General features: G+C 42.6%; 1 pseudogene; it reads left to right on the top strand.

The window, feature by feature from the left end:
* LOC141585610 (uncharacterized) overlaps positions 1–15339 on the top strand; it is a 59418-nt pseudogene that overhangs the window by 3661 nt on the left and 40418 nt on the right.

The following is a 15339-nucleotide window of genomic DNA, read 5'->3' as shown; positions in this document are numbered from 1 at the left end:
TGCCCAGCTTTACCTATGGTGATTCAGTTTCTGTGGCTCAGACCCAAGAAACATCAACTTTTGTAACTCTCTGCCTTAATTACAAACATGGCATGGGCAAGTGGCAATTTAGAGCAAAGAACTGGGATCCAGGTCAGTGGATGGAAGAGTACTGAGAGGTAACATCAGGAGTAAGAGAGAAATTCTGGCTAAACTGACCTTACAGGATTCTTGCTGAAGACAGGCTCTCTCTCATACTGGATTTTATATACATATAAAATCTATCTATCTACCTATCTACCCACTTATCTGTATATTATATTTATAATATAGATAGATATAGATTATATATATATATTATACAGATCTATCTATATAGATAGATATAGAGAAATTATATATATATATATTCAACTATGTGTCAGATGCCACACTAAATACTTTGTATTTCATTTAATCTTCCCAACCGCTCAACTGAGAGATATTGCTAGTTGGACATGCAACAGATGTCTACACGTGAAAACAGACCCAAAGAGGGTATGAGACCCGCCCCAGCTGTCATGGTTTGTTGGTAGCGGAGCTGAGATTTGAATGGATATGTAGTGTCCACCCAGCTTGAATTCTTACCCACTTCAATAGAGTGTTTCTCATCCACAAAGCCTTACATGAGGCACAAAAAATGTTCATGTTTGCACTCTAGGAAACAAACCCAAATAAAACAATGAATACACAGGAAAGCAGCATCAACATAATAAGCTGTGCTGTATATATAATAATAACAATCATAGTAATAATAATGTGGGAAGCCATGCTGTATCTATCTCAGGTGTAATCATAATAATATGGGAAGCCATGCTGTTTCTCATATCTTAGCTTACATATCTTATTTGCAAACCAGTGCAAAGTGATTTCAAAGCTACTTTTCAGATGATGCTGTTTCCCTCTAGAATATTTAAAAACAAAACCAAGTGTCAAAAGGCCTATGGCATTTAAAAGATTCAGATTTTTGTGTTTCTCATGAGGATGGGAAATCATTAATGCTCCATATTTGACACAGATGGGAGAGGTGAAGGATAATGGGCGGAGGAGGATTGCGCAGGAAGAGTTTGAGGGTTGAGGGTCGACCCTTTTTTCCTTCCTTCTTTCCTAACCCCAGAAGTGAAAGTGGAGACGCAGTTTGATGGGCATGAGGCACCACAGGGCACCTTTCAAAATGATTCTGCTGCATCCTCGTGGTGTTAAAATGTCCAGAAAGAAGGCATAGCTCCTTTCAGAAAAACTGTATTATGTTTTATTACATTCATAATGGCTACTGACCATTAAAAGCACTTGGCTTGGAAAGTTGTTCACTTACTCGTAGATAAAAAAGTCCATCATGAAACAGTAACATCCCACTATTGGGAAAGGCATCCGGAGGGTGGGACAGACACATGAATGTTAGTGTAGTAGTTTGCTAGGGCTGCCATGACAAAGCACCACAGCCTGGGTGACTTCAATAACAATCCTAGAGGTTAGAAGTTCAAGATAAAAGTGTCAGCAGGTTGCTTTCTTCTGAGGCCCATAAGAGATGGACATCTCCTCCCTTTGCCTTTAAATGCTCTTCTCTCTGTACAGGGCTGCACCCCAAAATTTCTTCTCCTTCTTCTTCTTTTTTTTTTTTTCTTTGAGACAGAGTCTCACTCTGTCACCCAGGCTGGAATGCAGTGGCTTGATCTTGGCTGACTGCAATCTCCACCCCCTGGGTTCAATGGATTCTCCTGCCTTAGCCTCCCAAGTAGCTGGGACTACAAGTGCATGCCATCGGGCCTAGTTAATCTTTGTATCTTTAGTAGAGATGGGGTTTCGCCATTTTGGCCAGGCTGGTTTTGAACTCCTGACCTCATGTGATCTACTCGCCTTGGCCTCCCAAAGAGCTGGGATTATAGGCATGAGCTATCATTCCCAAACGAAAATATCCTCTTCTTATAAGGACACCAGCCATATCTGATTTGGGTTCTCCCTAATGATCTCATTTTTACTAAATACCCCTATAATCTCTCCAAATAGGATTGCATTCTTAGGAACTAGGGGTTAGGCCATATGAATTTCTGGGGGTACCATCAGTCCACAGCATTCATCTGCATGGGGAGCCAGTGTGCCAGCCTTTGCTCTGCTGAGGCAAGCAAGCAGGCAGTGCTGTCTGCAGGGCAATGCCACTCTGGGCAAGGAGGACTCACTGGGTCCACCTCCCACCCAGACAAGGAAACTGGAAGACCTCATGTCTTGTTTAACTGTCTGAAGTCAGTTAACTCTTGGATTTCAGGTTTCTTAACCCAGTTACCACAGTAACTTTTTGATATGTACTCTTGAAAAAAAGACTTCTTGAAAGTCATTATGAAAATAAAAATTCAACTCCTTAAAAAGGCACTAAAAGCAGTGTAATCAACTAAAAATGGGGTGGAGGCTGCAGAGCTGAAAAGGAAGATGTGCTCACAAACTATGGTTCTGCGGATCGTTTTCAAGTGTCTGCCAGAACAAAGGCAGCAGATGAGGCTCTTGGGATGCAAAGAGGAATCAGACAGAATCCTTGCCCTCAAGCCCAGGTGGAAAAAGATGAACAGAGTTCCAGAGCTGCAGGATGAGGTCTGTCCTAGAGGTTCCTCCCGACGGGCATGAACAGGTGGGTGGGAGCGTTCCAGGGGGAGGCTATGGCACAGGTAAAGGCAGGACGGGGCCTGCTGAAGTTTGGAAACTGGGAATACTTTGGCCTAGTTGGGGAAGTGGAGGAGGGAGGGTAGAGGTGGGCTTCAGGCTTTGCAAAGGATGTTAGACTTTATGCTACAGATGGGATGAATCTTTTAAAGATTGAAAACAGGTGCTCTGAAAGAGGTGCTGCTGTGCAGAAGGGCGACAGGAGCTGGTAAGTGAGGACATGGAGTCTATTTAATAGGTTCTTGCAAGAGTTAATGAGAATCACGTGGAAGGCTTGGACAAATTGTTGAAGATAGCGTTAAAGAAAAAGCTTGTTACAGTCCCGTAAGGGGGACTTTAGTTGGGACTCTCACTGTAGGTATAGGGAGCATGGCAATGGGATTTTGCAGTGGCAGAGGGAGATTGAGCTAAACTGACCTTACGGGATTCTTGCTGAAGACATGCCAGGCTGATCAGACACCAGCTGGGGAATGGTGGGGGTTGAGGAATCTGATCATATATTGAGGATGGGGGATTCTTTCTGAAGCAACTTAGTAGAGTTCTTGCTAAAACTGGATTTTAAAAGAAAATGCACAGATGGGTCCCAAAGAAGGTTCAGGAATCTGATTAAAGTTTGGTCAAGCAAAGAATCACTGTCCATGGAGAGAGGGGCTGAATCAGAGAGACATTTAGAAATAGAATCAGAGGCTTGGTGACTGTTGGGAAGTGAGGAATGAGAGAAAGGAGAGTTTGGAATGTACAGTATTCAGTGACATTTATCTAATCAAGATCTGGTGAACTTTCACCCCATGACAGTTAGGGCATCAGACTTTGAGAACACAATGGTGGGTGAGATAAATCCGGTTCCTGTTGTCACAGGACTGAAGTCAAGCGAGGATGGTTGATGACCAAATACCCAAATACAGTGCAGTGGGAGACGGACTAGGTGGTGGAATGCCTTCCAAATTTCTGTCTTGGCATCTGCTGGGATCACCAAGTCAGAAAGCTCAGAAGACAAAAGGGAACCAGGCTGGTTTGGATTTGTTAGGCTGAAGGTGAAATAGACAGAATATGATGCATTATTTTCTGCCATAGGAAAGTACGAATATTCTTCCAAAAGGGAGTCTTCTTAAAGGGGAGAAAAAATACTGAGAAATTTCAGACATCCCTGGTTTTGCTCTGGAGTGTATATTTGAGGAACAATGTTGCCCTCTAGTGTTCACCTCTGTGTTTTTGTTCCGTGCTGGGAAGGGTAGAGAAGAGTCCAGGCAAAGTCAAATCTGCCTTCTCATTTCTGGTCCTAGGGACATTTTTATAAGTGAGGTTTTCCATTTTCACAAAAGTGAAAATATTACTACTGCTTTCTTTTGGTTACTATAAATATTCCAATAATTGGAAAAAGACCATGAAAAAAACCATTTTGATTAACGGCAGAAATCTTGTGTACCTAGCAGATCTTTGATATGGGGTCAGAGCCAACCCAACGTCCAGTGACAGCTAAACACAGTTTACACTGTTTTTGGGTGTTTGTAAAATGTTCAGGTTTCCCTTAGTGCAAAGTACTAGGTATCTGACATATACGTGGCAAAACTTCACAGTCACTCTATATAGTTTGGATTTTTATTAAAGTCATTCTTTGAGAATAAATTTTTTTTGAAATAAAATAATTTTTACCTATAATTTGTTTCTCATCTTGTTATGAGTATGATAAAATAAATTTTTATTTTAAACTTATAAGGAGATCATCTTTTGAGAAGTAGAAGTCAAGATGGTAATATTATTCTTTGTTAATAATTTGAGGAAAGGGGCTATATGAATAAATATCTGACAATATATGTCATGTGCTGTGGTACGCACCTGTAGTCACAGCTATGTGGGAGGCTGAAGCAGGAGGATCGCTTGAGCCCAGGAGATTGAGGCCAGCCTGGGCAACATTTCAGGACTTCCATCTCTAGAGCAGCCACCACCACGATAACAAAACTGGTGACAGAAAGGCAGAGTCTGCAGTTTGTATCCTCCCTTCACCATCTTAACATTTTTCTGTAGAAGCTGTGAACATCCCAGGCCTCTCTGGCTCATGAAAAACTGTGCAATTGTGTAACATAAAAGTTCACAGCATGGGCTGCCAGACATACCTGGATGAGCCCTGGATTTGCTAGTTTTCACTGAACTGTTGGGCAAGATCTGGAAACCCTCTAAGTCTCAGTTCTGCAAAATGGAAAAGGCAATCTAATTTATCTTCTAGAGATGCAAGGATGAAACAGGGTGAAGTATGTAAAGTATTTAACTCAGTATCTGTTAACCATGAACAAAGGGGAATATGACACATAACGGATTGTTTGCAATAGCGAGTTTTGCTAACAAATAAAAGGGTACTCCAGGGTAAAATGAGAATCTGTTTTTGCCTTTGGAATTATTGTCAGCAATGATGTCACTATACATTCAAGATCCTAAAGCAAATTCTATAATCCAAATTGTAAACTCCTCATTCTGTCTCTTGCAAGTAAAGCAGCCATGACTTTTTGTTTTCTGCACTGAGCAATTTACTTTTCTGTTCCCTCCCAAATTGCCACTACTGCTAAAACTTAGGAATCATTTATGCAATTCAGAGTCAGCCCTTTTATAGCACATCTCCCCTTTTACATGAATATTCTTACATTTCCTGACTCTAGAAACTCCTTTGCCTTTTAATTTCCAGCTGATCCATTGTTTAGGATTATCTTTCCATCAAAGTTGGCTTGTGTCTTGCCTATCTTTATTATTTTCCATTGACTTTGGAACAAACTTTCTTTCTTTTTCTTTTCTTTTCTTTTTTTTTTTTTTTTTTGTTTTTTGTTTTTGAGACAGCATCTTGCTCTTGTCTCCCAGGCTGGAGTGTAGTGGTGCCATCTTGGCTCACTGCCATCTCCACCTCCTGGGTTCCAGCAATTCTCCTGTCTCAGCCTCCTGATAGCTGGGATTACCAGCGCCCACCACCATGCCTGGCTAATTTTTGTACTTTTGGTAGAGATGGGATTTCGCCATTTTGGCCAGGCTGGTCTCAAATTCCTGACCTCAGGTGATCCGCCTGCCTCGACCTCTCAAAGTGTTGGGATTACGGGCGTGAGCCACTGAACCTGGCTGGAACAAACTTTCAAGTAACTTAATTTTTTCTTTGGATGTGGTCTTGTATCAATGCAGGCTGGGGTTTGGGGAGGTGGTATCAGCCTATCAGCCTGATCTGAGGTAACATGCATCTTTTCTACCAATCCCCTTTCTGAGAGCTTATGGAAAATATAGTGTGGCGAGGAATAAGATTGAAAACCATCCTTTCCAGCAACCACTGATCTCAGTGACTGCACAACTTAAGACTCTTCCAGTTGAATGTTACAGGAGCCCAACTCCAATTAGCTTGAGTAGCTAAGGGAATCTGTGGGTTCCAGGGTCTTTTGATTAGAGTAAATATCACTTCAGGGATACCTTGATCTAAGTGACCAAACAATACTATCAGGATTCTATCTGGGGCTTGGCAGTTGTTCCTGTGTCCATGGTATGGCACACGCAGTTATAATGTTGTCTTCATTGTTATGTTTTAAGATTCAGTCTCCAGAAGAGCCATGCGTCTAATATTGGGTCTCTTCCAGCTTTGGAAATAAACAGTTCATCTCCCAGACATTTCTTGAATGCTGCTCACTGTCTATGGGAGATCTTTGGTTTTTGAATGTGCTAGACAAGGCTGGCCACATCATTCACAGGGCTCAGTGCCAAATGAAAATGCAGGACCCCTGGCTTTTAAAATGCAGGAAAAACAAATATCATTAAAGACACTAAAATATAACTTTTCCTTGTCTTTGTTCACAGTTCATGGTGTTTTTTATTTTTTATTTAATAGAATGCTCCCTTGGGCATGGGGATACTGGTCAGGCAAGGATAGACCTTCACAGGCACCCAGATATCCATTCCTGTGACCTGGCAAATTCCCTGTCTGACCATCTGCCAACCTCTGGGCTGGATACCATGCCCCCACCACGGTAGGGGGAGCAGGTAAATCAATCTTCTTTCTCCACAGTCCTTGGCCCCAATCCACCATGAATGGGTATATTAGTCTGTTCTCATGATGCTGACAAAGACATATCCAAGACTGGGTAATTTATAAAGGAAAGAGGTTTAATGGATTCACAGCTCCATACGGCTGGGGAGTCCTCACAATCATGATGAAAGGCAAAGGAGAAGCAAAGGCACATCTTACATGGCAGCAGGCAAAAGAGCTTGTGCAGGGGAACTTCCATTTATAAAACCACAAGAACAGTATGGGGGAAACAACTTCCAGGACTGAATTATCTCCACCTGGCCCCGCCTTCAACATGTGGGGATTATTACAATTTAAGGTGACATTTGGTTGGGAACACAGCCAAATCCTATCAATGGGCAACTTCAAAGGGTTGGTAACTTCAATACCAGGTGTCTCATTCCTTGATGGGAGTAAGCGGACACACACACACACACACACACACACACACACACACACACAGACACACACACACACACACACACACACACACACAGAGAGAGAGAGAGAGAGAGAGAGAGAGAATTGCCTGGTGCTGTAGTGCTGCCACCTGGGGTAAGGATAGCTGCAGCCATGGTCCTCTGAGATGCTGCTGGGTACCCAGACTCTCCCACACCTGGGACCAGGCTTCTGCTGGGGGCAAAGAGCAGCAGCAGTCACTGGTTGGGAGCCAGGAGGTGGGAGTCTGGTGGGGGTCCAGTGGAGGCCAGGAAGCTGGGATCAGCAGAAGTGGCCAACTGAGACCGGTCCAGGGCGGGCTGGGAGGCGGGACTGCAGGGGAGCCGAGGCTCCAAGCCCTCGTGCATGCTCCACTGTCCCACTGAACTTACAAAGTGCAAATTCAGAGATAAAGTTTTTAAGAATTTTAAGATGGGGACCACAGAGCATGAAACCCCAAGTGTGAAGCCCTTCTGAATAGGAGTCCTGTTCTGTACACCAGTTCTGTACCCTGAAGCTGGCCCAGGGTCGGGGTCTGTGTTCTTCCAAATTTTCTTCCTTTTAGCGAGGCCTTCCCATTCTTACCTACAAAGGGCTCTTTACCCTCTGTTGTTGCCAGAGGACGAAGACCCAGGCCTGCCAGGGCAGCTGGCTCTGCTCAGGCTTGGGCTGTTTCTACACCTTTTGTGAGGAATACAGGGTCATTTCCATGAAAACCGTGACTTTGACCTTACCATGTGCTGGCTGTTCATCAGAAGCTATAGAAGAAAGACCCAGCCATCCTCTCAGAAGAAAATATTATTAACATAAAATTGTTGTCTGGGGGCTTGACCTAGTGAGCTGAGAAGAAATTGCAGCAGGGTTTAAAACCTTTGCCTTCAAATGCTCAGAACCTAGGTCTTTCCATGAGGCAAGAGGGCAATGACATTTTCACACTTTTTTTAATGAGCATTCCATTTTGTCTTTTTCTTCTTCTTTTTTATTTTTTATTTTTTTTGAGCAGGATTTTTCTCTCTTGTTGCTCAGGCTGGAGTGCAATGGCGCAATCTCGGCTCACTGCAACCTCTGCCGCCTGAGTTCAAGTGATTCTCCTGCCTCAGCCTCCCAAGTAGTTGGGATTACAGGTGCCCACCACCATGTCTAGCTATTTTTAAAAATATTTTTAGTAGAGACGGGGTTTCACCATGTCGGCCAGGCTGGTCTCAAATTCCTGGCCAGTGATTGACCCGCCTCAGCCTCCCAAAGTGCTGGGATTACAGGTGTGAGCCACCATGCCGGTCCCAGTTTGTCTTCTAAGAAGGGCTTTCTGCGTGTTGTGTAGACTATATTGCTGAGTCATTTGGTTTCTATTTTCTATTTCCTGCAGGGTTTCAAAAATGTCCTGTGTTGTTTTCCTTGCTTCACCTGTGACCTTACTTGACTTGGTCTTAGGAAAGACATTTTTATCAGTGTTTAGTTTAACATCTACTCATCATTCTTGAGTCTGGATTTTAGGAATGAAAGCCATGAAGGAAAATAATTTCTGCATTTGGTGCCGATATTTTCATCCCTTGGCAACCCTGAGTTCCAGAAAAATTATTGTGGTGACCCAGTGACTCTTCTCTTTTTGTTTATTTTTAAATTTTTAATTAATTATTTTTTAATTTAATTTAATTTTTTTTGTAGAGAAGGGGTCTCACCATGTTGCTCAGGCAGGTCTTGAACTCCTGGGCTTGAGCAATCCTCCTGCCTTGGCCTCCCAAAGTGTTGGGATTACAGGTGTGATCCATCATGCCTGGCACCCAGTCTCTTTTTATGTTTTTGAGGTCCCTGTCTTGCTTTTAATGTCTTACTGTATTTAACTTTTGAGACTCCAAGTGTGTTGAATGTTTGAGGCTCTGTTGTGAGTTTCCAAACTCTGAAGAAAACAGTAATAACAATAAAAGCATAAAAGCAACGTTTCCCCCATTTTCTGAAAGACGGTGTGATAATCTGAGCATTTTTTTCATCAGTGGAATAATTGTATCTGTAAGCTGAGTTGAAGATCTAACGTCGGTTAGAAGTTAGATCTCTATTGACTCCCTGGCTTCAGAATGCTCCAATATTTTTGCCCAGAAGGAGTCCCCCACTTCCCATCCAGATCGGAAAGCTTTGCTTAGTTTTCCATTATTCAGTTCACTGCTGATTGCATGCATACTTTATATCTTTGCAGTGTTCCTAATGTACCAATAAACTCCCTCACAAAAAACACACCCTTCAAATGGGCTATAAATTAGGACAGTTTCAACCTGCTTTTTTCCTGAGGACTTAATCTTCCACTGAAGACCCACTTTCCTTAAATAGATTTTATAAGACTTTTATGGAAAAATTATATTTAGATTTTACTACCGTCCTGCATATAATCAGATATTTTAACTGAACGGTCATGCATTTATTCAACTTATGGAATTGCAGGCAGTAATTTGTACCTTGAGTTTCATTCTTGTTTCACATGCATTTTCTTTATTTTGAAAACAGAGCCATTCAGCAAACTCATGCCATGGCTCGTAGTGGCTGAACACCATGGAGAGCAGTGGTGAGGCTGCGTGAGTGCAGTGATGAGAACCCGGGGGGCAATAGTTTGAAGACCTGAGATCTAGTTAGACTTATGCCATTGAGGCCTTTATTTAATAGCTTCCCTTTTTGTAAAATAGAAAAATTAACAACAATCCCAGCTTCCCAGCCTCTGACTTTGTATAAAAAAGCACATGTAAAACAAAAGGTAGACCTGGTTTCAGTTTTATGAAAAAAAAAAAAAAGGCAGCCAGGCACTGTGGCTCGCACCAGTAATTCCAGCACATTGGGAGGCTGAGGCAGGTGGATCACTTGAGGTCAGGGGTTTGAGACCAGCCTGGCCAACATGGTGAAACCCTATCTCTACTCAAAATACAAAAATTAGCTAGGCGTGGTACTGTGCACCTGTAATTCCAGCTACTTGGGAGGCTGAGGTGGGAGAATCACTGGAACCCAGGAGGCAGAGGTTGCAGTGAGCTGAGTTCGCATCACTGCACTCCAGCCTGGGGGACAGAGTGAGACTCCATCTCAAAAAGAAATAGATAAAAGAAAGAAAGATAGAAATAAAAAAATAGAAAAAAAGAAAGGTGAATGTAATGAAACAAGCTTAGTAGCTTTCTTAAAAAAAGAATCTCCTTAAAAAATATATTCAATGCATGTATTGTTTGCTGCATTTTCTAGATTACTAGGCACAGAACCATTTCATGGGAAAAGCAAAAGTGAAGGAGGAGCGGAGAGAGGCTCTGACACTTCCTCTGTCATAAATCATTCCTTTATCCCTCCTTTTCATACCCACAAGGCAGATTCCTATCCTTCCCTGAGGAGAGCTGGGTTCCTCAGGTTTGAAGTAAGATCTAGAAATAGCAACAGAATGCAAAGGACCCCCGCCAACGCAGGGCTGCCTGCACTCTGAGGCAATGAAAAAAAACGCAGATCGTGTAGGTGAAAGTGATTTCAGTGGAGCAGGCAGGGGCTCTTTGGCAGCTGTTCTTACAATTGGACCGTAGTTTTACTTTTGGACTTTGGGGACATGCATATTTTCAACACGATCCATTCCACTGGAATCGAATTAATGCATTATTGATATGATGTCACCGGCTCCTTAGGAAATTAGGTCAGCTTTTGACGTTCAGGTGCACGGCTAACATGTCTGTGGGTCAGCCCTGATCTCTTTAGCGAGCAGTTTCAGATGCCATCTACGACGCTCAGTATGTCACAGCGTGTCAGCACTTCTGGCCACCGCTGTGAAAGCAAGGAAAACGACTCCCAGCTCAGTGATGACTGGGGACCCGGCTGCCGGGTGCGGGGTTCTGAAATGAATAGTGCGAGCTGGGCCTTATCTACCACAAACAATCTCTGGTATGTGGAAAGAAATCGAAGCGGCCCTCCCAAGCAACTTTTTTTCAGGGGAACGGAATTAAGATTCGTATCCAAGAAAAGTGAGAGGCTGCTGGAACAGCAGATTTTCCCACACCTCTTCTTTGTTTCAGTTAAAAACAGCTGTTGCCACAGTGAGGATGGGTTGTACTTTACTGCTGGCAGGACGCGGGCGGTGGTTCTACCTCAGAATTCACTTTGTTTTGGAAGTCACTAAAGAGTCAAAGCAGAATGTACGTCTGCTTTAAAAAGACTTTAGCTTCTGTGTCTCTTGTTATCTGTTGTCTCTGTTTTGCCTCCCAGGGGACATTTTTGGTTGTCACAACTGGCAGGGGCCGTATTTCTGGCATTTAGTGGGACGAGGTCAGGGATGCTGCTAAATGCACTGCACTGCACAGGACACTGCTCCACTCCCTCCAAACACGCAGCCCCAAATGTCAGCGGGGCTGCTGCTGAGAAACCCTGCTTCGTTAGGGCGCTTTTTCTTCCACTCACTATACACCTTCGCTGATAGGGATGCCAACCGCGCTTTGCCGTCAGGAATGGGCTTAATATTTATTATCAGTTTGTCGAAAAATAATGTTATGCAATACTATTTGCTTAATAGCTCTTCTTTTCCTCTTAGTTTTTAAAAACATAATCAGAAATAATGAAGAAGATTGAATTTCACATTTCTTTTATGAACCTAATGATCCTCACACACATATGGACAAATTCCCAATAAAATATTATCTAACATATTATCTAGTATCCTAGAGGGGGTCGAAGGTAATTCTGTTGTGTTGCTCACTATTGCAAATGCTGGAACTAAGAATAATTTGGCGGTGAGGGCTCCTGTTGGCTGTGTACAGCTGCCTTGCTGGTGCGGAGCAGTGCTGGGCTGGGGTTGGAGTGACGAGGAGAGTGAGGGCAAGGCACAGCACCAGTTGAAAATGTTTATTTCCAGTCTTATGTGACTTAAAAACATTGGGATGAATATTGCATTTTACTCCCCAATGTAAAGATAACACTTCCACTGCTTATCATTGGAAAAAAAAAAAACTGATGCTCAAGGAAGGTGAGCCCTGTTTATGGTAGGGCTTTGTGAAGCTAATGTGCACTCCTGGGCATAAGCTCATCTCAATTTGAGAAGCACAGTTATAAAGGGAAGAAGCAGTAGAAGAAAAGACAGAAAGACAGGGTGGGTACAGTGGCTCATGCCTGTCACCTCAGCACTTTGGGAGGTTGAAGTGGGCAGATCAGGAGTTCAAGACCAGCCTGGCCAAAAAGTTGTGGTCAGGAGTTCGAGATCAGCCTGGCCGACAGGGTGAAACCCTGTCTCTACTAAAAATACAAACATTAGCTGGGTATGGTAGCACACACCTGTAATCCCAGCTACTCAGGAGGCTGAGGCACGAGAATCGCTTGAACCCAGATGCAAAGGTTGTAGTGAGCCGAGATCACACCACTACACTCCAGACTCAGAGTAAGACTCTGTCTCAAAAAAGAAAGAAAGAAAGAAAGAAAGAAAGAAAGAAAGAAAAAGAAAAGAAAAGAAAAAACAGCAAGACAAATGACTGTGGGTCTGAGGCAGGTGATGAGAGCATGTCTTTTTATCCACCTGATTGTTAAGGGTGTTCTCTGTAGTGAATGCTCTTTGGTAGGCATTTACAGGAGACACAATATCTTACAGTCTGAGAGGTTCATACATATACATTTCCCCAGAGGTCCTTGTCACTCATCTTCTAAACATGAAAGTCCCTGACCATCCAGCCAAATGATTAGTAACTGCCCATGATCAGTGTAGATCCATACCTCTGGTCATCTGTCACTTCCATCATAGTGGACATGTACTGCTGAATGTGGAGTGGGCCTTTTCTGCCCAGTGGAGGATTTTTTTCACCTTGTCCTTCTGTGTCATCCCTGAGTGGGGTGGCAGTGCCGCAGCCTTCCACTTTCTGGTGGTACCAGCATATCATGCTCAAGTTTTTCTTCCTTAGCCAGTTGCTCATAAGGGACACCCTAGGAGGTCACTGGTGTGGATTGAGGGACAGGAGGCAATTCCAACTGAAGTTGGTGCTGAAGAAGCCTAAGCCGCCTGCTCAGGTTACTTATTTGTACCTTCTGGATTTGCTTGAGTTTGGTCTCCTATATATCTGTGTCCATCAGGATCCATACAGAGAAGAACCAGTAGGAGTTTCAAATATATGAGATTTGCTATAGGGAATTGGTTTATGTGATGTAGGAGCTGGTTCAGCAGCCTCTGTAAGGCTGTTGTATTTGCAGGTTCACTGAACAAGAGTGTCAGGAAGGGGCAATCATGAGTAGATTGCAACTTTGCAAGCATGAGCTGGAAACCGATGAGGATGAATGAAAACTTCTGGTCTTGATGACCGTATCATGTAGGTTATCAACACATATTCCTGGCCCAGAACGCAGAAAAGCTAAGGAAGGAAGTAGGATAAGATAGAGTATTTGCAATTCCAGATGCTGCTTTATGCTAACGAGATGCGTCAATGCATGACCAACAGCTGTACATGCAGTACAAATAGCTACGTCTTCTTTTCAGCCTTCCAAGTATCCCAAGAATCTCTCTTTGGCTCACCATAACCAGAAATATACAAGACAGGGATATCAGGGAAGTGTAGTTCAGCTGAACCCAGCCGACACGTTACAAAGCCATTGTGATGCTGTTTCCATATGTTGATAGGTTGCTTCTTAGCACAATTGTGTGACTAGGAGGGTCAGACAACCCCTGGCTCGTGGTAGAAGACTCATGATGCTGATACTCCAAGGTGTGGTGGTCATCAGTCTTTCCTAAGGTCCAAGTAGTAAGCCAGAAGCTGTTTTTTAAATGGAGAGTGGTTAAGTCTCCAGATTTATCACACATCTCCATATGTAATATGTCAGATCATGGGCTTTTAATGTATTTATTTTACTTTAAGTTCTGGGATACATGTGCTGAATGTGCAGGTTTGTTACATAGGTATACATGTATCCTGGTGGTTTACTGTACATATCAACCTGTCATCTAGGTTTTAAGCCCTGCATGCATTAGGTATTTGTCTTATGCATGCATTTAAATAAATCCAGGTCCTAATGTTCTACCTCCCCTTTCCCCCCACCCTTCAACAGGTCCTTGTGTGTGATGTTCTCCTTCCTGTGTCCATGTATTCTCATTGTTCAATTCCCACTTATGAGTGAGAACATGCAGTATTTGGTTTTCTGTTCCTGTGTTAGTTTGCAGAGAATGATGGTTTTCAGCTTCATCCACGTCCCTGCAAAGGACATGAGCTCATTCTTTTTTATGTCTGCATAGTATTCCATGCTGTATATGTGCCACATTTTCTTTATCCAGTCTATCATTGATGGACATTTGGGTTGGTTCCGAGTCTTCGCTATTGTAAATAGTGCTTCAATAAACATACGTGTGCATGTGTCTTTATAGTAGAAAGATTTATAAGCCTTTGGGTATGGGCTTTTTATTTTTTTTTTTCAACTTATCTGTGGTTGTTCATGTACCAGGACCAAGTATATATGTGTTAGTTGCTAGAACTTTATAGCATGTTTTGCTATTTGGTAGGACAGGTTCCTTTTATTGTTCTTTTTCAATCTACATTTTCTCTTCTCTTTTATAATTAACTTGTCAAGCTCAATAAAAGGTCTATGGAAACTCTGATTTACATTGCACTGAGTTTCTCTGATTCCATATATTTTGGAACTCTTGCAAGTATCCTTAATATTTATAGGCTTTCATTTCATACTTTTTCTTGCCCTTCTGTATAGAGCTCCCAGGGAATTTTCCAACTTAAATTTAGTAACTTCTTCAGTGGTGCCTATTTTGATATTTGGCCTATTTGAGGATTTTTTGAAAATTATGCTCTTTTATTCCAAGGTCTATAATTGGTTCTTTGTCAAATAACTCATTTTAGTTTTGTGGATGAGATAGCTTCTCCTATAGTGCTTCTCTTTTAAAGCTTCTTCATATTTTCTTTAAAATCCTCTTTTGTTAGCTGCATTAGCTTAATTTCATTGTGCATCAGTTTTTCTATTTGTGGTCTTTTGTGTCTGTCTAAGTGTTAGTTTTCCTGAAATATTTTCTATTTCTTGCCCGTGTACTCATTTTCAAACTGCGTCTCAGTTTGCACTTGTGTGATCGTGTTACTGTTGACTGCAACCTGACTCTGGTGACTTCGGAGAAAGGGGTAGGATGTGCTTTCAGGTGGAGCATGTGAGTGCTTTGTTTTTTGAGCCTCCTGTTTCTCCTATTTGTCAGAAGTTACTATTGGCACAAACCAGTCTTTCCAACCCAAGCA

This window comes from Saimiri boliviensis, chromosome 1 (assembly GCF_048565385.1).
Source record: "Saimiri boliviensis isolate mSaiBol1 chromosome 1, mSaiBol1.pri, whole genome shotgun sequence".
Taxonomy (NCBI): Eukaryota; Metazoa; Chordata; class Mammalia; order Primates; family Cebidae; genus Saimiri; species Saimiri boliviensis.
Note: the sequence above shows the minus strand (reverse complement) of the source record. Positions and strands in the feature narration are given on the sequence as shown.